Below are 22,651 nucleotides of genomic sequence, written 5' to 3' on the forward strand. Positions count from 1 at the left end.
TTTTTCATGACACAGCAGACCTAACAGAATAAGAAAGCCCTTTTGAAGACTAACTCCATTTATTTGCTGTCATCCACATTCTAGTTTTCTCTGATCCTAAACTGACTTAATCCCAAGAAAAGTACAAATGAAGATAAAATCAGGGACTAGGAGCGCCAGTGCCTCCAAATAAAACAAAAGCCTCATTTAAGCAACAAAAGAAGAAAGAAGCAGTATGAGAAGGAAGCAAACAAAAGAAGGACCAAGGCAGTGTTTCTAATTACTGAAATACACTCGCTAAAATCCTGAAATCAGGCTCCGCCCCTCCTGCCTCTGCCTCTGCCTCTGGGTTTGGGAGACCCCCAAAGAACCAGACTCTTTCATGTTGACCACTGCAATGCCATTTCTTATTTCACTTTTCACCCTAACTTCCTGGCCTATTCCTTTTCTTGCCCTCTTGTCATGTGGATCTGCTCCCCTCTGGCCATATTTCTTCCTTGTCTCTCCTGTGACTTCTCTCTCTCCATCCCACAAACCAGCCTGACTCCAGGGCCCTCCCCGGGCCTCCCAAACTGGCCATTCCCTCTGTGTCCCTCAGTCCTTTCCTTCATTTCTGTCATTTCTTATACCTGCATGTGCCTCCCCTTGCACCCCACACCCTCCAAAACACACACACACACACACACACAAAACAAAGAAACCTGTAAAAACAACACTTTAAATTAGTTTCTTAGGATCCCTTTAATGTACAAAGCAGAAAGATCACTTTGTGTTTCTCTTGCTTCTATTAACAGACAATATTCAGCCTGTCTTGGCTAGGGAAACTCCGGGATCTTGAGCGTTTGCCCGCTTTGGCCAAGGAGAACTATCCAAATTGTTCTAGAGGAATATTACTGGAGGTAGGAAGGCCCTGGAGTGAGAGCTAATAGTCCCTCAGCAAGTCCGGCTGGTAAAGGAGATAACCATAGGGGTCGGGGGTGGGGGTCGGAGTGGGGGCGGGTAGCCAGGGAAGGCAGACTGGGAAAATTTTCTGAAGTTCAGGAGCACGCAGATTGGGTTTGAAGTAACTAAGGGGGTGAATATATAGGTTTGAAGACAAAGGAAGTTCCCCAACGGAGAGGGAAAGGGTACACAGAGGACACCAAAGTGCCTGTGTGGTGGGGAAAACGTGGCGTAGCTGGGGGAAGGGTGGCCTTCAAAATGGCGGGAACATGCCTTCCTCTGGGGTGGCAAGGAAGGACGGGCTGATAAAGTATCTTGGTGAGTCAGAGCCTCGGGACCGTGGAGGCAGAGAAGGTTGAAATTCATGGGGCTTGTGAGATGGCTGAACCCATGTACCTGATCTTTCTAAAGTGAACACAGACTCAGAGGGGCTGTGACTGCCCAGAGGTTTTCGACCACAGCGACACATGGGCTAAGGCTGGCTGGCATCCGGGAAAGAGTCACCCTGAAGGGGCTTACGTGTTTCTCCCCAGTGAAACAACCAGTGCACTACTCAGGGCCAGCCCTTTCTCTGAGATGACCTCCAGCGAGGGGCCCTGACTTTCAGTCACACCCCTGGCTCTTGTGGGGCTCGGCCGGTCAGCACTGCCAGCCTGCACTGGCCTTCTACTTTCCCCATCATTATTCCCCAAAGCTGGGAGTAGCTCTGGGGTTGCATGAGAAATTGTTCATTTAGGCTAGGCCTGTCCCATTCTGGGTTTTCCGTGTATTACCCTATTTAATCCTCACTGCAAACCTGTGAGGTCGGGAGGCATCATGATCCCATTTTGCAGATGAGGCAAAACAGGGCACTGCTGGTTAAGTTGTTGGAGTCCCTCGCAGAGAAATCCCATAAAGCATTTAGAGCAGAACGTGCCTGTAGCCCACCACCAGCACTTAGCTCTGTGAGCCGCTGGTCTTTGTTATTATTATTCTATTCTATTATCCTACCCCTCCCAGGTAGGAGCACAGACTCTGGACAGATTCTCAGAGGTCAAACCACCATTTATACGAATGCTGTGATGTCAGGGACCTGGTTCATTAACCTCAGTTTTTTGTTTTTTGTTTTTAAAGATTTTATTTATTTATTTGAGAGAGAGAGACAGTGAGAGAGAGCATGAGCGAGGAGAAGGTCAGAGAGAGAAGCAGATGAAAGACCCGCGGATCCCCTTACCCAAGAATCCAACACTGCCACTGGATGCAAACAGCAAGAGGTTTATTGTCACGCAGGTACCGGCGGGTGGTCGGCAGCTCCAGCTAACCGAGCACCCCGACCGGAGTGAAGCAGGGTCTTTTATAGGAAGGTACAAACAAGTTTTGGGTGGGGCGCAATTGATTGGTGGACAGTTTGAACTTTTGAAAAAGGCATACTTGGAGTTTGCGGGTTGGCTCCAGGGACCCGCGCGCCCGAAGAGAGCGGCGGGGAGGGGGGAGTAAGCTGATTGGTTATGAGGGCCCGTGGGCGCGAAAGGAAAGGTGGGGAAGGGGAGCAAGAAGGGGGAAGGGAGGAGTGCCATCATGGCGTCTCTATTATTTCTATAAGCCACGCGGCTAGAGAAAGGTAAGAGAGCAATTCACACACAATTGATAACCTAATTTCATACCTGAAAGCCAGCGGTTTACAGAAAAGCAAACAAGCAGTTAGTTATCCTATCTATCTACTAGGGGAGGGGTCTATCTAGGAGAGGGGTCTTTCACAGACTCCCCGTGGAGCTGGGAGCCCGATGCGGGACTCGATCCCGGGACTCCAGGATCATGACCTGAGCCGAAGGTAGTCGTCCAACCAACTGAGCCACCCAGGTGTCCCAACCTTAGTTTTCATATATGTAAAATGGAGTCAATCAGAATAAAGATATTACAACCGTGCCCAACGCATCAGAAGCAGTATGTATTATTATTTCTGAATGTCTGTTTCTTATTCTTTCTTCTTTTAAACATCTGCTAAAATAAACCATAGATACTCACAAGATTAATATCTTTTGAGATTTTTTTATTTTATTTGAAAGAGAGAGAAAGCAGAGGGAGGGGCAGAGAGAGAGAATTTCAAGCAGACTCCCTGCAGAGCCCAGAGGTTGACACATGACTTGATCCCACTACCCATGAGATCATGACCTGAGCTGAAACCAAGAGTCAGACACTTAACCGACTGAGCCACCCAGGTGCCCCTGGTAAGATTAATATTAATTAAGGTTGATACTGTCCAAGCTCAAGTTCGCCAGGCCCCCGGGGTGAAGTTTTGATGGCTTCGTTCCTTTATGGAGTCTCTAGAATCCAGAACCACTAGCCCTAGATCTTTACTTGGTTCATCATTCAACAAACGTGTGGGGTCCCTGCTACAAACCAACAGAGGAAAGGCACAAAACTGTCACCCCTTTTGACTTGAAGATGTGTTTATTTTTTTTTCAGGGAGACAAATAATTTCAATAAAACGTGCTCTAGTGGAAACTCCGCCTGGAGGCCCAGAGAAGGAGATGACGGGTGAGCCGGGTGTTGAAGGATGATGGAGGAGACGGGGCGGCGTTCCCAGCGGCCTGGAGGAGTCTGGCTCGGTGAGCAGGCGGGGAGGGCTCTGCATGGCAGGGGGAGCGGGTTGTGTCCAGGAAGGTTTGGCAAGAGAAGGACCTGGAGAAGCGAGCACCTGTGAGATTGGGGAGGGGCCTCACACACAGTTCTAAAGAATTTGTGTGTCACCCTACAGGCACCGGGAAGCTTTAGGAAGCTCTGAAGGAGCAGTCTGCGGGGCGGGCGGGGCGGAGGGGGTGCGCCGGCAGGGAGAGATCCGCCACGGGGTCCCCCGCAGCAATCCCCACAGAGATCCGCCACGGGGTCCCCCACAGCAATCCCCACATGAGCCCCAGAACCAAGAGGGGGCTGCGGGAACACAGCGGGAGGAGGCCGAATGAGCAGGCTTTGGGGCCAGCTTCTTCGGGGTAAAAGGAAGATTGGTGACTGGCGATAAGGCCCCAACACGGAAATGCAGCCCGGCAGAAGGTGATGCTCCCCCTTAAAGCTACGCCCTTCAGGCGGGAGCAGAAACAATCTGAGCTGACTATGGGGAAGTCCAGTGAGCCGTGGGCATCTGGCAGATTGCGCAGGACATCTAGCTGCCCCAGGCGATGGAAATCTGGCAGCAAGGCTCCGGAGAGAAGCCTGGCCTCAGGCATGCGTTTGGAAGGGTAAAGGGGGCAGCTGAAACCAGGGATGACCCGGAGGAGGCCTGGCTTTAGGAAGAGCAGAGACGCTCCCCTCCCCCCACCCCCGCCCCATCCCCCCATGCTATCTGGGCCCTGGAGTGCCTGCAACATGCCTACAGGTCACCTTATAAAAGATTCCGGGGTTTGTGGGATAGGGAGATCCTTGATAATTATCAGGAAACTAAGAGTTTTCGTTTGGTATGTTTTGTTTTTTCCTTAAGTTGGCATTTTTTTATTTTTTTATTTTTTTTTAAGATTTATTTATTTATTTGACAGACAGAGATCACAAGTAGGCAGAGAGGCAGGCAGAGAGAAAGAGGAGGAAGCAGGCTCCCGGCTTGAGCAGAGAACCCGATGTGGGGCTCGATCCCAGGACCCCGAGATCATGACCTGAGCTGAACACAGAGGCTTAACTCACTGAGCCACCCAGGGCCCCTCCTTGATTTGATATTTTAGGCTCCTGAATACCCTAGTTTATTGGAGACAAAGAATTTTGGTCAGGAATCCCTTCCATAATGGGCTGGAGGCTTCATGGTGAGGTGGAATGGAAAAAAGGGTGACCTGCGTCAAGCAAAAAAACTTAAAGTAAGTGTGCACATTAGTTGTGTAAGTCAGAAATTTGCTTAAGACTCTCTGGTATTCAGACACACTCCCTGATTCAGAAAGCTTGTGTGTACCAGTTACAACTTTAATATCTTTATTTTTTTTTTTTAAGATTTTATGTATTTATTTGAGAGAGAGAGCATAAGCAGGGTGAGCTGCAGGCAGAGTGGGGAGGAGAAGGAAGCTTCCCACTGAGCAGGGAGCCTTATGCAAGGTTGATTCCAGGACCCTGAGATCGTGACCTGAGCCAAAGGCAGATGCTTAACCCACTGAGACACCCTTACTTTAATATCTTTAAAAAACAAAAATAAGGGCACCTGGGTGGCTCAGTGGGTTAAGCTGCTGCCTTCGGCTCAGGTCATGATCTCAGGGTCCTGGGATCGAGTCCCGCATGGGGCTCTCTGCTCAGCAGGGAGCCTGCTTCCCTCTCTCTCTGCCTCCCTCTCTGTCTACTTGTGATCTCTGTCTGTCAAATAAACAAATAAAATCTTTAAAAAAATAATAATAAAAATAAAAAGGACCTGAGGAAAAGGCTGATGCCAAGCCTATCTTAGCACAATAAATCTGTACAAATTGATTAAAACACTTTGTTGATTTATAAGGAATTACATCCTCCCCAGTATGGTGTCATTTGCTGACCTGGATGGTCAGAAGCTTCCATTGGTGGTAATAGGTAGGTTTGATAAATTATGAGAAAACTAATTAATTAGGTTTGCTTAAAGCACTTTCATTGACCAGATACCAGTTTTCAAAATGTGAAGTCCCCAAGGGTTGAAACAGAAACAAAACAAAATGAAATCCATGTTTTGGCTGGCGAGGAGCTGGAAAAGCCCCAGCAAGGCTCTGTCCTTACCCCCCGTCCTCGTCACTGACATGGGCGCCACCCGGCAGTGCCACGGGCGTCCCCCCAGGTGACCGAAGGGTCCTGCCTGCTCACATTTCCAAACACTTCTGTAAAACGGCCAAGTGGAAAATTTTAACCTGCCTCGCTCACGCTAATTCATGGTTCGAGAGACTCTAGGAAGGCCCCAGGGTGGGTAAAGTGTCCTCCCTCTGAGTTCTGTTTTGCCACAGTATTTTGTCATCGTCTGGATTTGTGCTTTGTTTTATTTTGATTTGTTTGGGTTTTGGTCTGGGTCTGCTATGACCAGACAGCAGCCTCGTCAGGGGCAAACATTCCCTTACTTCCTTCTCTCTCCTCAACACCTAGCCCAGTGCCTGTCATATGCCCAGAGTACGAAAAAAGGTTAGCAGAACAGACACTCTGCTTTACAACAAGGCTTGCCTTTGAAGCTGAAGGACGAAGAAAAGTATTTTCTACTAGGAAAAGCTCTTGCTCCAGCTCCAGGCTCAGAAAAATGGAGGGCTCGGGAGGCTGCCTCATGGTCTGTATCTGCTGGATAAGGAGCTTCTTCCTCCAGTCCATGCCTACAGCAGCCTCGCCAACATTTCCAAACACCTACTACATGCAAGGATCTAGGGCCACACGACCAGTAAGAGATGCTGACTTGGAACCTCCATCTAACCGTGGGAAGAGAAATCTAACAATTCATAAGCGAGTATCTTGGGGGGTCTAGGATTGCCCCCTTAATGACATGCAGAGAGCAGCGAGGAACCTGGAGGGTGGCTATCCTTCTTGTCCTTTTGTCAGTCTGGACTCTGCGACACCATCAATCCAAATCAGCATTTGTCCTCTGAGTTAGGATGGATGGAGCCTGGAGGAAATTTTAAGTAGGGCGAGGATGGACAGACACATTTGCAATGGATGCTGGGTCTTGTCTTTTTTTTTTTCCCCCAGAGAATGGCCATCTAAATGCTCACAAGGTATGTTTCTCCTCCTTTGTATTAAGGTCTCAGCTATCGAGGGCTGCACCAGAGCTGTTTGTAATTGCATTCCATCTCTGGGCTGCAAATTACTCTGACAATTTTCCTTGGGACTCTGTTTTACGTGCGCCCTGGTGGGTGTGATTGTATCTGAGCTAACTTTTCCAGTCATTCACCTACTCACCTACCCAAGCACCTCTCCTTTAAAAAATAATACGCAATAAAATCTGAAGAACTCTTTTCACTCGGCACAAACGGCTCACACACAGAAATCGAGACTTAAGCAAAATCTTTGAACTGTCAGATGTAAGTCTGTAATGGACAGGAAACGTATTATATGTAATTTAATCGCCAATCTCTGTTCTCAACCCTCACATTTCTCTTCTCAGAGAAAGGGCCTCTTTTCACACTCCCTTATCTTTGCCTAAAGCCTCACCTCTGGAAGAAGCCGTAAGGAACCACCAAGAGACTTAATTTGTTTGCAACAAGCTGGGAAGATAAAAGTAAAAGAGTGTAAATGAGGTTGACGCACTGAGGTTTTCTGTTCAGACTCTGAGTTGACACTCTGAGTTGACACTACGGTTTTAGTGCTTCCAAATGTCACTTGCCAGGACCATGGGAGGGGCCGCGTCTTGGTTCAAAGATGCAGTTCAAGAAGGGGCTTCTCCACCCCAGTCCACAAGGAGAGTGTGGGATTCCACTAAGCCAGGAGGAGAACCCTGTGCCTGACAAATCCCTTCAAATTAATCCCCAACATGAAAGGGCTTAGGGTCTCCTCGTCTGATCATTTTTTGAGCATTATCTCTAGCACCTGCCTGGTCTCAGGTGTACAGAGAGCTTAGGAGCTGGGAGGGAGAGGGAGCACGGGGTTTCAATGCAGAGATGCCCAGTTCAGCGACACACTGTGTGATCCCTCTCACGTGGAAGCCACTTCATGAGATCGAACGCACAGGTGGACGGTCAGCTCTTCAGGGGGCTAGAGGAGTCCCGACCCCCGTGAGGACTTGGCAGCCCCCACTGCCGGGCTCGGGAATGAGGTTGGTTTAGGGAAAGGCCGAGCTGATGGTGCTGGGTGTGTGTGCTTATGGGGTGGAGGTGAGCAGAACTCCTCTGTCCCCCAACGCGGCCTGTTACTTAATGTTCCACCCACGGCCACATTTTGATACCACGAGCTCTGGTGGCTGGCTGTAACAGCGCCTGACTGGCGGAAAATCGCAGTGGGAGCCGGGTTCTAGGACTCCAGTCCTTAATTGATCTAAGCTTCTGTCTCCATGGCAAGAAGTAGGAAGAAGAAATATGTCTCCTAGACGAAGGGTCAGGGAAGGAGTAGTAATGGTACTTCAGGTATGCTGCTCGCCATGGGGGGCTTCGGAGAAACACGCTTTTTTTCTTCTCCTTTTTCTTTTTTGGTCCATAGAAATGTAAGCATTGCTGGAATTTTTTCCCGGGGTGGTGGCCTTTGAAAATCTTCCAGGATGAAATCACCTCTCGCCCTCCCTGTAGAATAAAGCCGTGACTTGTTCATGGCTAGGGTGGGCCCCGAACCGTTTCCTGAGAAAAGTTCCTGGCTTTGCCTGCCGGCCCTCTAGACCCCACAGCAGTCTAAAATTTCTAGTCTACGGATTGCCCCCTCGGTTAACAACAAACTACGGTCTCTCTCAGCGCCAAACGGATGCCTTCCAACCCTGAGCCAGAGGCCGGGTGAGAAAGTCTCCCATGAAGGGCAATTTCAAAATTATTCCGGGCATCACTCCTCTTGGTACTTTAGGTTCTTTCTTTCGGGTATGGCCAGACATGGGGAAAGTAAATAGTCAGACATTTAATATGTAGGTTCCAAATTAAATACAGAGTTGCGTTTCCATTGTGGTAGGAAGCAGTTAAGCATTTGGTTTGGATCGGCTTGAGTTTGTGGAGCCGGGGCCCCGTCCCTCCGGGTTCCACTCTGAGAAACCTCATATCAGGAAACCGTGTGACTCCTAAGGACTGCAGAAAGCCCTCTGTCCACGAAGTTTGCTCTCAGAACTGACTTTATCTCCCCCAACCCGAGTGTTTTGAGATGAGAACCTGAAATTCAAATTTGCAACTCCATGTAACAAGCCCAGGGCCCCCTTGTGGTGCACAACTTCTCAGGCTCCCCATGCACACACCCCCTTAGTCTCCCTCATCCTGTTAGCATGTGCTTTGGTGGTGAGCTGTCTCAAAACTTTTCTGCAATCAGGAAGTCGTAACAGGGGCACCTGGGTGGCTCAGCAGGTTAAAGCTTCTGCCTTTGGCTCAGGTCATGATCCCAGGGTCTTGGGATCGAGCCCCACATTGGGCTCTCTGCTTGGCAGGGAGCCTGCTTCTTCCTCTCTGTCTCTCTGCCCGCTTCTCTGCCTACTTGTGATCTCTGTCTGTCACATAAATAAATAAAATCTTAAAAAAAAAAAAGTCATAACAAGCAAACAAGTGTTAAAAATCATCTGTTTCAGAGGCTGCTTCTCCAAGTCTATACATCTCCAAGTCCATACATCCAAGTAGATAGATAGATAGATAGGTATAGATAGCTCCAAGATAAACCGACTAGGCTTTGCTTCAGGTCTTCTCTTCTCTCCCTGCCTTTCACTGCTTCGGTTACAATGCACTGACCAGGTAAAAGGGTTATTGATTTTTTTTTTTTTTTTTTTTAAAGATTTTATTTATTTATTTGACAGAGAGAAATCACAAGCAGTCGGAGAGGCAGGCAGAGAGAGAGAGACGGAAGCAGGCTCCCCGCCGAGCAGAGAGCCCGACGCGGGACTCGATCCCAGGACCCCGAGATCATGACCCGAGCCGAAGGCAGCGGCCCAACCCACTGAGCCACCCAGGCGCCCAAAAGGGTTATTGATTAAACCGGACACCGGGTACAGACCCATGCACATTAAAAAGTACTGGGAAAAAATGTTCGTTGAATGAAAACCAGAAGATCTGTGATGAGAAGAAACTGAAGCTTTGTCCGACAGTTTAGAAATTCTTTCCACCTTCAATTACATGAGCTCCCAGTTTCCTGATCTCATAACCTATTTCATTTTGCTCTTCCTTATGAGCGCCCTCTAGTTTGGGCGTCATGATGGTGTCCCTTTGTGCCCATTTCACTACCTTTGGGGGGAAAGCTAAGAACACTGGGTGGCAGGGTCTGGCATACTTCTTTTATAAAGGGCCAGTAAATATTACGGATTTTGCAGTCCATATCGTCTCTGCTGCTAGGACGGTGAATCTTCATTATTCTTGGATTCTGTAGTTACAAATTTGCCCACTGACTAAAATATATTTATAACCCCAAAGCAGTACTGTAGCGCCTTTGCAGTCACTCATGGACGTGGGCAGAGCAGTGAAAACTGTGAGTCGCCTGACACCTATGTTCCCAGACGTGAAGTTGGACAAGGTGACATTCTGTCTTCTCATTTCAGCTCTCACACCAAACATAAATGTCTTTTTTGTGGTCCATTTCCTGTCATTTTGTGTCTGTGTTTGGTGAGTGATTTTGGTGTTTAAAATAGCACCCAAGCATAGTGCTCCAGGGGCACAAGATGGCTGCTATGTGACTTTAAGGGGACAAATGTGTGTGTTAGGGAAGTTTTGTCCAAGAGCACACTGACCATGAGTTCAATGTTAGTGAATAAACAATATATAAAAATAAAACTTCTTTAAAAAGAAATACACATAAAATGTGTTTATGTATTCATCACACATAAAAGATGAATATGTATTCATCTCTTGACAAAACTTTTGTGACCAGAGACTTCCAGATAAACCTACTTCTGTATTTCCCTCAGGAACAATGGTTCAGTACTTGCTAATTCAGTATTCCTGATGACTTTCTTGAACATAAGTATGGTGAATAATAATCGATTTTATTCAAGTCAGAATTAGTAATGTGAAAGCAGGCAAAGACACAATGAGCACGGGTATGTTCTAATAAAACTTTATTTATGGCTACGGAAACTTGAATTTCATAAAATTTAAGTCATGAAATAGTCTTTAAGAAAATATTTTTCCCCCAGGGCACCTGGGTGGCTTAGTGGGTTAAGTGGCTGCTTTCAGCTCAGGTCTTGATCCCAGGGTCCTGGGATGGAACCCTGCTGTGTTGGGCTCTTTGCTTCTCCCTCTCCTGCCGCCCCTCCCCCGCTCATGTGTGGGTAGGCCAGCGCGCTCTCTCACTGTCAAATAAACAAACAAATAAAATCTTAAAAAATATATTTTTTCCCCAACCACTCTAATATATTAAAAAAGTCTTAACTTCCTGGCCTTTCAGGAGCTCGATTTGTCTCCTGGGGCACTGTTGCCATTTCTTGCTGTGTGACTTTACTTGCAGTGAATCTCACTGCTTTGGAGCCAGATCCTGGTAGATTTGAGACCCACACTCTCATTGCCCTGGAGATCTCAGCCAACCCGGCACTATCACTCTGATGGGACCTGAGAACCTTCCTGACGTCTAGGGCTTTGAAACAGGAGATGGCTTTGAAGTTGGAGCTCAGATGGTTGGGTCTGAAAGCCAGTTGTCTTCCTTCCTAGCTGTTTCAGTTGAGGCAACTTTCTGAGCTTTATCACACAAGAAAGAGTCGTGGCCATCTCCTCAGACCGTAGTGCAGGTGACAGCACACAATGAGCAGGGCTCTGCCACTGGGATTCCTCTACCACCCTTACCACTCCCACCCCAAACCAGTTCCCCAGCTGGACCTCATCCCTTGGGGTTCTTTGAACAACACCTAAGCCTCAAAGGAAGCAAGCAGATGCCAACAAACCTCCTTCCTTTCTACCCTCCTGACCATTTTCTGAGGCCAGGGAGACTATGCAACCCACCCAATAAACTGAGCAAAAGGGTATTTCCCTGAAAACTGTAGCCCCCATTTCTGTGGCCTCACAATATACTGTTTAAAGCACAAGGGAGGTCCCCCCAGATTGCCCCCTGCCCCTTGTTTAGGCTAATGTCAGTCGGATAATTTTCAGGCATAAGCAAAAACCTGCTGGTTAGAAACCTCTCAAATGTCACTGCTTACAAAAGGGGGAAGAAAACAGAAAACTCTGTTTATTTTCCTGACCTAAAAGATAACATCGCTATGCCCTTTCCTTTTGTTTAAGGTCAGATCAGGAGCATTCTTTGAAAGTGGCTCCAGAAAAAGTAGTTTCATATCTATATATTCTTAAGCAATTTACGTTTTCAGTTAATAATGATTATTAGTATTAAAAGAAACTGTTAATTTCATCATCTGTAAAATGGAAGTAATGATTTGATCCAAGCCTACCATTTAAAGTGATCGGTAAACTATCTATATAGTAATGATATTATGGTTATTGATTCTAAAGCGGCCATTTCGTGGGTGACAAATAAGCAGTGGGTGACAAAATGAAGTCAGCACTATGATTCCAAGGACCTCATGGCGCTTTACAGACAGGATCCTAGAAAAGCAACATTCAGGACACCACCGCCTCAGACCCTAGATCTGGACGGGCCTCAGAGTCTCCCCAGTGCCTAGTCTAATAATGAGGAAGCAAGGCTCAGACCGCGCTGGTGACCTTGCGCGTCCCGGTCGGGGAAACGCGACGGAATCCCACACCTGGCTGTGCGCAAGTCTGCAGCTGCCGCTTCCCCAGCTCCGCGGAGCGCGGAGGGCGCGGGAGGCGAGGCCCCGCCCTGCCCCCGAGGCCCCGCCCACCCCCCCGATCGCCCGGCGGCCATGCGGGCGGACGGGGGCGCCGGCGGGGCGGCGAGGGGCGCGGCGAGCGGGCAGTCACGTAGCCGCCCGCGGACCGGCTCGCTCTGCGCCACGTAGCGCGCGCCTCGCAAAGGTCAGCGCCGCAGGAGGTAGGCATGAAACAGAGAAGGGAAGCTCCTCCTCTCCTTACCGGAGTTGCGTCTTTCTGGACATTGACCGAAAATGCGAATTTGACACCTTTGGACGTGTTAGACATTTCGAGAAGTGTCACAGCACGGGAGATAGCAGGGGGCTCCGGGAGCACGAGTTTCTCTTGTTTTGCGCGGAAGGAAACAGATTTGGCCCAAACCGACAGGCTGGGATGCCGCCCTTCCCTTTACCTGCCGCACCCCTCCCTGCGCCTCTTCTCTTGACCCGCACCCCTCCGCCCTGGTTCTGTGCCCTGGCCTCGGATACCCCTGCGGTCCCACTATTTTGATCTGGTGGCGTAAGACTTGAAACAATGCACTGCGGACGCCGGGGTCGGGAGAGCGGACCCCACCTCTGGCCCTGAGTGAGGGTGTGGCCTTCGGTGGTTGCCTCTTCTCTGGGGAAGCCGAGATTGCAACCCGAGCTCGGCACAGGTGTGCCGCGGGGAAGCGTGACTGGCGATCTCGAGGAAGCGTGACTCGTTATCTCGGGAAGGGCCGCGCTGCTGTCGCGCTGCGCTCCGCCGCGCCTTGATAAGGTTTGAGCCCTCCCCGAAGCCCAGGGTTGGTTTCCATTTCGCGTTGCTACTGAAGCTGATCCAGAAAACCTGCACGGTTTTTTGCAGGCGGCACTCAGGGCCTTGCCCGCTCTCCTGTGTGGGGAGGGGAGATGATGGACTCAGACCGTGATTGATTCTCTACGGCTGCCGCTTCTGTCGCCAGCAGAGATGGTTTTCAAAATTCTGGCCACAGAACATAGCCTTCAAAGGAAGGACTAATCAGAAGCACAGTGCGTTTGGAACAGGGATGGGGCAAGGCGGGGGCTGGCCCTTGCCACCCCCACCCCCCACCCCCCCTAGCATCAGGTGGGCTGGCTGGCAGGTGTCAAGCCCTTGGGCTTTTCTGGGGACGGTTCAAAAATCATCAGCTTACCTGTTCAATTTAAGGAACTTTAGCGTGCCCTCCTCAAAACCTTCTCCTCTCCGACCTCAACCATTTCCCATCTCCGCCCCCAGCCCATGGACCGGACACATGGAGGCATGATGCCACTGCCACTTGTCCACTCCCACCAGCTCCGGGTTCTCTGCTCACATGTTACTTACTCTCCCGTCCCTTGCTCCGTGCTTTCTCTAGAACTTTGTTGGGACTTTTTTTTAGGACCCCAAGACTTTTTAGTGGATTACAAAAACAGTAATAGCTAATAGCTTAGTATGTCTCTTGGTTCTCTCTTGGGCTCCCTCAAGAGGCCGAAGTCACGATGCTAGCCAGGGCTGAGGTCTCGGGTTGCGGCGGGGGAGGGGGTGGTGCATAGGGTGGGAGAGGGGAGGCTGGCGAGGGGGTGGGGTGGGGGGGGGCTGCCTGGCGGGTGATCCATGTGTGAGAAGGCTTGTGCAGGTGGCTGATAAGGTAGCACTGGCTCTTGGGGAGGCCTCGGTTCTTCATGCCTTTTGCTTGAATATTCTCCTGGCCCAAGACCTGGCTTCCGGCAGGACAAGTAATCCAAGAGAGCAAGAAAGAAGCTGCAATGCTTTTTATAATCTAGCCTCTGAGTTCAGACAGTGTTATCTCTACCGTTCTCTCTTGGTCACTCAGAACAGCCCTGATCCATCAGGAGAGAAGGCTACACAGGATTGTGAATAATAGGAAGTAGGCATCATTGGGGAGGGGTGTCTCGGAGGTGGGCCCTCTGCGAGGTGGGCTACCCCATTTAGTTATCCCCCTTCTGAGTGTAAGTAACTCCAACTCTTCTGTCCACACTCAGTTCACTGACATACAGCCACATCCTTTAAGAAGCCTGCCCCGTTGGTGAATTTCCTCTTCTGCTCCCATGGGACCTGGGGCATATCTCCATTTCTTCCTGTCCTAAGCTGCCTTGAAATTGTTGACTGACTTCTCTCTTGCCTGGCTTTTGGGTTCCCTGAGGGATAAGAGAATGTCTAAGACAATTTGAAACCACAGTGTCTAAAACAATGGTGCACAGCAGAGTCTCAGTATAATTTCTATATGGAGTAAGCGAACGGATAAATAACACTTCCTTTCCTCAACTAGAAATATTTTGTCTAGCACTTAATTTGTATCACACTCCCACTTCAATCTCTGCTGATTGGTTTTAATATTTCAACATTCATATTATATTTCCTGCCTCCCTCACACATGACAAGCTCTGCTGTCTTTTGATCCTGAAATTTTATTCTAAGAAAATAATTATACATATGGTAAAGATGTAGCTTCAGTGACCCCCCCCTTGCAGTTTTCTTATGATGTTTTAGCTTTGTAGAAAACCAAATTTCAAAAAATAGTAATTTGATTAAATAAGGTGTGTAATAAAAAATAGGCTTTTGTATAGCCACTGAAAAAACAATACAAAAAATAGTTCTTGATTTTTCAAGAAAAATATTTTCTTGATTTCTTGAGAAGGATGTTCACTTGATATTAAATGATGTAAAACAAAGTTGTAAGCATTTTAATTTAAAATTTTTAATTGTGATAAAATACCTATCACATAAAATTAATTGATCATGCTAGCCATTTTTAAAAAATATTTTATTTATTTATTTATTTGCCATAGAGAGAAGTCACAAGTAGGCAAAGAGGAAGACAGAGGGGGAGGGGGAAGCAGGCTCCCTGCTGAGCAGAGACCCTGATGCAGGGCTCCATCCCAGGACCCTGAGATCATGACCTGAGCCGAAGGCAGAGGCTTAACCCACTGAGCCACCCAGGCGCCCAAATAGCACCTTGATTCTAATAAAGTTTTAGGTCATAGGTCTGTCCTTTGAAGATTTAATCAAGAAGCTCTGAAATTAAGAAAATATTTAGATTGTCAGCATCCTCCCAATGGGCTGCTGAGTCAAGGAGTAACAAGTGGTTTTCCTGAGTTTCATTTTTCTCTTCTTTAAAACGCAAGATTTTTCCAATACTGGAATTCTTTATTCTGAAGAATTTATGGACATACCCTATATAACTGTTGTCCTTAGGAAAGTTTTCCCAGTGCCCTCTGCTTCCAAAGGCATTTGCTCCTAGTTCTATCAGATCCGTCACCCTGCAGTGGGCCTGGTTCCTCATCTAGGTTGGGATGTCCTCAAAACCCAGGACTTACGCTCTGGGCAACACCCACAAGCACAGTGCTTGGCATCCTTGTGGAATAATTTGCCATATCCAAGAGGCACATTCCTGCTCCTCAGCTTCCCACGAGCATTTGACTCAAGAGGCTCAGCTGACCCTTTCTTCCTATTGCACCCGTCTCCGGTTTGCTTGCCTCTCCTATTCAGTCTCTTTTGCAAAGTCCTCTTTATTCTCCAGCTAAGCTCTAAGGTCGGAGTCCTGCAGGGCTCAGTCCCTGCTCCTCATTTGCTCTCCATGCACGACCTCATCTGTTGCTATGATTTTAATTCCCGCCTATGTACCAGGTATTTCTTTTTTCTTTTTCTTTTCTTTTTTTTTTTTTTTTTTTAAGATTTTATTTATTTGACAGACAGAGATCATGAGTAGGCAGAGAGGCAGGCAGAGAGAGGGGGGAAGCAGGCTCCCTGCTGAGCAGAGAGCCCGATGCAGGCCTTGATCCCAGGACCCTGCGATCATGACCTGAGCTGAAAGCAGAGGCTTTAACCCACTGAGCCACCCAGGTGCCCTGTACCAGGTATTGCTAACTACCCCATACATCTGTTAGAGCTCCAGACTTGTGTATCCAACTGCCTTGTGATGTGCATGTTTTCTGTTTGCCCTTCCAGATCCACTCTGTACTCCTGGTGACCCTCCTCTCTGCCCTGGCACTTTGACCTTTGTCAACTACATCAGCAGACTCTCTGACTTCCAGCTGGACTTAGCCAACAGAACTTTCCAGCAGGAGATTGAAAGGTAGGAGGATAGTGAGGTCTGTAGTTTATTACCCCCACTCCCTCTTTGTGGTTCACCTCAGACTGGCCTTCTCTCTCTCTACTGAAGGCCACAGATGCTTCAGAAGCCCTCTACATCTGCCTCTAGCTCCCCAGTCCTGTCTCTCAACCAGTTATTGCCCCTTTTCCTTTGCTTCCTCAGGCCTAGGCAAGGTCATGGCCCCCCACTGTTCAAGCTTCAGGGCACTGTCCCATCTCTTTGCTTTCCCTAAACTCTGCCCACACCTTTATTAGAGTCTTTTCATTAAGCTTTCTTCCCCTTGCCCTGGTTTTCTGCCAGGACCCTAGCTCCTACACACCTACTCTGCATCTCCCCTTGGAATTCTCACGGTCATCACAAACATGACGTGTCCACAACCTAACTTTTTTTTTTTTTTTTTAAGATTTTATTTATTTGACAGAGAGAGAGATCACAAGTTGACAGAGAGGCAGGCAGAGAGAGAGGGGGAAGCAGGCTCCCCACTGAGCAGAGAGCCCGATGCAGGACTCGATCCCAGGACCCTGAGATCATGACCTGAGCCAAAGGCAGAGGCTTAACCCACTGAGCCACCCAGGCGCCCCCACAACCTAACTTTTGATTTCCCCCCCTGCCTCTCCTTCTCCCTGCTTTCTGCCTTCTTTGTGAATGGTAGCACCAGCAGGCTGGGCGCACAAGGCAGACGCAGTGGGAGTCGACATGATTTCCCATCTCCCTCGGTCCCACTGTCCTCTCTCTCACCCATCACTATGTCTGGAAGATCAGCTTCACACAGCCGGCTGCTCCTGACTCGAGTTCTCAGCCTATGTATTACCTTCTGGAAAAAATCTTCCTCTCCACAACCAGTTAAGGGCCCTTCATCCTTTTATCCTCTCTCCACTTGTCAATTTGTTTGCTTCTTAGGAAATGATACCACTTCCTAATATCACTTAAGAAGTGATTATCTAGTTCACTTGAGAGTTATATCCTTTTGGTAGAACAGGATGACTGAGCTACAAAGGACAATGACTCTAACTCTTCAGATCATCCGGCTTGGAGGCCTGTGTTCCCCGAGGCTGATTGAACACGGCACAGTTACTCTCTAAGGTTCCAGACCTACGTCCATGCTACCCTCGTCAAGATTCAGTACCCCACAAAGCCTCATGGAAAATGAACCATTGGCTCTACCTATCTCGTCTACGTTGGCAGAAATAAATTACATGACATCTTGGGTTCTGTAAGAGCCCCGTTCTACTGGCTCCAAGTCCAAGGACTTATCCTTGACTGTACAGTTGTTTCAGATAAACTCCACATACATAAACAACTTTCAAAAGATGTGATCTAGATGCCTGAAATGCCAGATTCGTGATTTAGTTACTTGGCCTAGTCGGTAAGCTGCAAGTTCAGAAAACAAAACGAACAAACAAAAATCTAAATGAAACAACACATTTCTGAATCAAATTGCCTACCTTGTGTCAAAGTCCTCATATGCATGGAATCAGACGGAAAACAGAAATAGATCTATGTGTTATCTGAACTGAACTGAAATGTTTGCCTTTTTGCTCCTTGTGAAGCATTGGCTGAAAGAAACACCCATCATGTTTGATATATGGATTCAGAGCTGAGAAACCACCATGGTGTGTAGGGTCCCCTGTGCATTGGTTCTGTCTGCTTCAAGCTTCGGGCTTGAATGACGCCAAGGGAATCATTACTGTGGATGCTACCTTTGGGCGAGGATTCAGGGAAACAGAGAGAGATGGAGAAAGGCTAAAATGATACAATAAATGGTCCATTCCATGGACATCATTGAGTGTTATGGACCAGGCATGGCTTTAGGGTCTATGTATTGACTGTGGTTTGAACCTCATTCCTCCTCAGTGACCCTCTTCCAATCATCTTCCAAAGACACTGGACATTATTTCCTTCCTGGACTGGTTAAAAGAAAAAAAATCAACAACAAAGAGACCAGGAGTCATGGCTGGAACTAGTGCCTATTTTTCTAGAAGGCTCTCCTTGAGGTCCCAGCAATTTCAGAGGCATTTCCTTCACTTCTGGGTTCTAAATTCTTAAGCAGGCTATTCACCGTTAGAGGAGGAGCCCTTCTTCTATGGAGAGCTGGTGATTTGGACATCCCAAGCTGCTTGAGTCCTGTCCCTGGGTGTGGTTAGGCCTTAGGAAACCAGGATAGCAGGAAGACAGCTCATGGATTATAGAGCTTTGTACAGTAGTCCCGTATCTTCGATTTTGCTTTCTGCAATTTCAGTTACATGCTGTCAGCCATGGCCCAGAAGCCAAGATCCTCCTTCTGATGTGTCGTCTGGAGTTCAGCAGTAGCCCACACTAGGTCACAGCTCCTACACCCCCCACCGTACTTCTCCTCGTCACGTAGGGGAAGTGACGTCCCACCATCACAAGAAGAAGGGCCTGTGCAGTACAATAGGAGATTTCGAGAGAGAGAGAAGCTACATTCACATAACTTTTATTATGGTGTATCATTATAATTGTTCTGTTTTCTTATTTATTAGTTATCGTTAATTTCTCACTGTGCCTAATTTATAAATTAAGCTCTATCATAAGTGTGTATGTATAGTATATGTAGGGTTCAGGTTCACTAAAGTTCTGGAATGTATCCCCTGAGGATAAGGGTGGGTGGGACCACCATACAGTATTTATATTATTGCTACTGGGACTGGGGGCAGCCTCCATGGTGGAGGAAGGTGTTACCTGAAGAGACCAGAGGTCACAGGTTCTTCATAGTCTCAAGACTTACATTTTTGCTGTTGGCCTACCAGAATGGGGGGAATGAAGTCCAATCCCTGCATTGTTCAGCTGAGCAAATAGTGGGTCAGGGGTGTGTTTTGTCTGGGGATACATATCTAATCAAGTCAATTCATGGAGGCCTTACTGTGTGCCGATGGTTAATTTTATGGAGTCATCTTGGCTGGAGTGTGAGATCCACTTGTTTGATCATACATTAGCCTCTGTTTGCTGAGAAGATTTTTTGGGGACATGATTAACATTTATTTGTTTATTTACTTATTTATTTATCGAGGGAGAGATGGAGTGGGAAGGGTAAGAGAGAATCTCAAGCAGGCTCCATGCCCAATTCAGAGTCCAACTTAGGGCTCGGCTCCACAACCCTGAGATCATGACCTGAGTGGAAATCAAGAGTCAGACACTTAACTGACTGAGCAACCCAGGCACCCCTAGATATGATTAATATTTAAATGAGCAGACTTTGAGTAAAGCAGATGTGCTCCATCATTAATGAGTTGAAGGCCTTAAGAGAAAAGACTGGGACCCCCCTCACCCAAAGAGGAAGGAATTCTGCCTCCAGATTACAGAATCAGTTCTTGGAATCTCCAGTCGCCCAGCCGGCCAGCCTGCCCTGCAGATTTTGAACTTGTCAACTCCCTCAAATTGCATGAGCTGAAAATAAATCCCTTTCTCTAGAAACATCTTGTTGGTTCTGCTTCTCAGCAGAACCCTGAGTGATACATATGGGATGGGGAAAGTGGGAGACAGACAGGTGATCAACACCTGGCTTTCAGGTACCCGGACTCTGCTTCGATGGCCACTTAACCAGATAATACAGCAGAGTTGTTGGTCTCTCCACAGCCATGTAAGTCCTGACATCATTGGGGAATAAGTGATTGTCTTCACACATTCGGCTTTTGGAGTGACCATTTTATTTTATTTTTATTTATTTATTTTTTTAAAAGATTTTATTTATTTATTTGACAGAGGTCACAAGTAGGCAGAGAGGCAGGCAGAGAGGGAGAGAGGAGGAAGCAGGCTCCCTGCTGAGCAGAGAGCCCGACATGGGGCTTGATCCCAGGATCCTGGGATCATGACCTGAACCGAAGGCAGAGGCTTAACCCACTGAGCCACCCAGGTGCCCCTGGGTGACCATTTTAAAGTGCCACAAGCAAAAAGCCAAATCAAATCCATCAAGATGCCTTTGAAGGTACAGTATTGCTCTTCTGAAGGAAATAGCCTCACCCGATGCGGGCAGCTGACTGCGGAAGCCATCCGTCTGCCACTGTGCCAGTGGGAGCGCCATGGGTTTGTCAAATACGCGTGCTGTGTTCCTGCCACATGCTCAGACTCTGTATCCTGGGAATTAAGCTGAGGAAAATTTCTACTTCCTTGACAGCAACTGCCAGCACGTGCTTGCTTTAGTACACACTATACATGCAAATCTGGTGTTCTCAGGAGAGCTGTGTGTATTCTCTGTTGCTTGGCTGCGGAGAGACAAAGAAAAAGAACTAAAATGTGAAATCTCAGTTTTTATCTATCATTATCAATGTTTACTACCTTCCAGGGAGGCCTTAGGTGGGAGTTACAAAATAGGATACGTTATCATCTCAAAACAAATGAGCTGATATTACATAGTACAAATTATATTAGTTATGACTTCAGTTCCTTTTATGTCTCTTCTCCATGAGTTTATTTATATGGGAAAAGTGAAATGGCAAAGTTGGCAGAAAATATTTGAACAATTAATATTTGGAATACAAATACAGCTTTCAATGTATTCACTAAAAAACTTGTTTCTGATCAGATCTTTTTTTTAGTATATGTGCTGCCGAAGCAAGCACTGATCAGATCTTTTTTTAAAAGACTTTTTTATGAGAGAGAGAGTGTGTGTGTGTGTGTGTGTGTGTGTCCCCGAGCGAGGGAGGGGAAGAGGGACAGAATCTCAAGCAGGCTCCTGGCTGAGTGCAGAGCCCTACATGGAGCTCGATCTCACAACCCTGACATCGTGACCTGGAGATCATGACCTGAGCCGAAACCAAGGTCAGATGCTTAACTGAATGAGCCACCCACGTGCCCCCTGATCAGATCTTTCTGATTATTGTCTTCTCTCCTCGCCTTCCTGCCACTGAGTCAGTCCGATGGTGACAGCCAGTGGTTCAACAGGGTTCTCAAAGGGCACAAGGAAACACTCAGAGCAAGGGATGGAGCCAACTCAAGGAGACGGAAAGAACATTTGAAGAAACTAAGAGGTGAGCAGATGCTTGCAGAAACCAAAGAGCTGGAGTTAAGGATAGAAGCTGGCTATAAACTGTGAATCCCAGATGAATAGGGATAAAGTGACCGATCAGAATGCACCCTGGCCTTCCTGCTTCACTGGACTGTGTGTGAATTTACTGTAAAGTACTGGACGGTCAGAAGAATGAGCAAAAGAAAACTAGACAGTCATTCCTCAGCTTTCCTGTCTTCTTTAGGATTTCCTGCTAGCTTTTGCCACCCTCAGCCTCCACCCACCCTGATAACTACCACCTACCCCCAACTAATCCGGTTAACAGACACTCAAAGTGCGTTACTCATCATTACGTAGGGTGCTTGCTGCTGGATGGAACTGGGGGAGGCAGTGTGTGAGCCTCCTGGCTCCCTATGCCTGACTCGCCCTTTCCTTGTTCAAACGTGTTGTTCCCTAATGTGTTCCCCAGGGCCCCCAAGGGAAGGTTTGCTGTGATTCATGTGACTTTTAAGTGTGATAGAAATGCAGGACCAACTTGTTAAAGTATTTATGGGGATCTATTTTGGGGAGACAAAGTCTAGCCAAGACACACATCGAAGTTCAAAAAGAAGACAGAGCAACAGTGATGAAGAAGATGTGGTCATCAGGACGGAAGGACACTGAAGCCGGGAAACATAAGACAAAGTCTTTCATGTATCTCATTCCTGAGACACTTGTGATAAGCCCCTGGAGAGTTGCTAAATGTGGTGTATACGTTGGGCTGTAAGCCCTTTAGAGCCAACCCCAAAAGGGGCCATGCAAGAAGTTACATGATTGGGGAAGGGTGGTTACAGCGGAAGTACTGATGCTCTTGGAATAGAGATTAGAGCAAAAACCACCCTTCCACTCTGTACATGGCTGCCCCTCCCACCCCGCTGCCTCTGTGGAGTAGAGTGAACCACATTTTCTAACACCTTTACAATAAAAGTGTCAGTGATCTGTAAAAGCTTGGGCTGTAGCTGTATAGTGATAAGCAGTAGTCCCTGTCACCTCCCCCAGAATGTTATGCTATACTAAGAAAGGGGAATATGCTATGATTTAATGGAGAGAGGAGATTGAGTGGACGGCCATGCATGGGCACTTCTAGAGTGCAGATATGTTTCACATTTTATGTTCAACGTCTACGGGTGGTGTAAAGTGCAGTGTTCTGCATAGACACTGACAGCCTGTCCAATATGTCTCTTCTTGAAAAACATGAAGTGGCTGCAAGGACTCATGAAGGAGGTAAAATATACTTCTGTTGGGATTATAATAATTCCTACTTATGGGAAACATGTGAAAGAAAACAAAATGGTGGCCCTTCCAGGAGGCATGGGGGAAGGGGCATTAATG

At 47.6% G+C, this 22,651-nt stretch overlaps 2 long non-coding RNA genes across 4 annotated transcripts; both read left to right on the forward strand.

Annotated features, from left to right (window-relative positions):
- The first annotated feature begins 2,663 nt into the window (after nt 1–2,663).
- LOC131820491 (uncharacterized) lies at nt 2,664–9,093 on the forward strand. Its single transcript, XR_009349664.1, has 3 exons — nt 2,664–2,844; nt 3,367–3,509; nt 5,968–9,093. It is a non-coding gene; the product is annotated as an uncharacterized LOC131820491 (long non-coding RNA).
- Nucleotides 9,094–12,275: 3,182 nt separating this feature from the next.
- On the forward strand, nt 12,276–22,265 carry LOC131820490 (uncharacterized). Of its 3 annotated transcripts, XR_009349662.1 has the most exons (3): nt 12,276–12,405; nt 16,173–16,299; nt 17,218–22,265. It is a non-coding gene; the product is annotated as an uncharacterized LOC131820490 (long non-coding RNA). The 3 variants fall into 3 exon arrangements; XR_009349661.1 differs by having other exon boundaries at nt 16,173–22,265; XR_009349663.1 differs by lacking the exon at nt 12,276–12,405 and adding an exon at nt 12,911–12,983 and having other exon boundaries at nt 16,173–22,265.
- The last annotated feature ends 386 nt before the right edge of the window (nt 22,266–22,651 follow it).

The sequence above is a fragment of the Mustela lutreola genome, chromosome 18 (genome assembly GCF_030435805.1).
Source record: "Mustela lutreola isolate mMusLut2 chromosome 18, mMusLut2.pri, whole genome shotgun sequence".
Lineage (NCBI taxonomy): Eukaryota > Metazoa > Chordata > Mammalia > Carnivora > Mustelidae > Mustela > Mustela lutreola.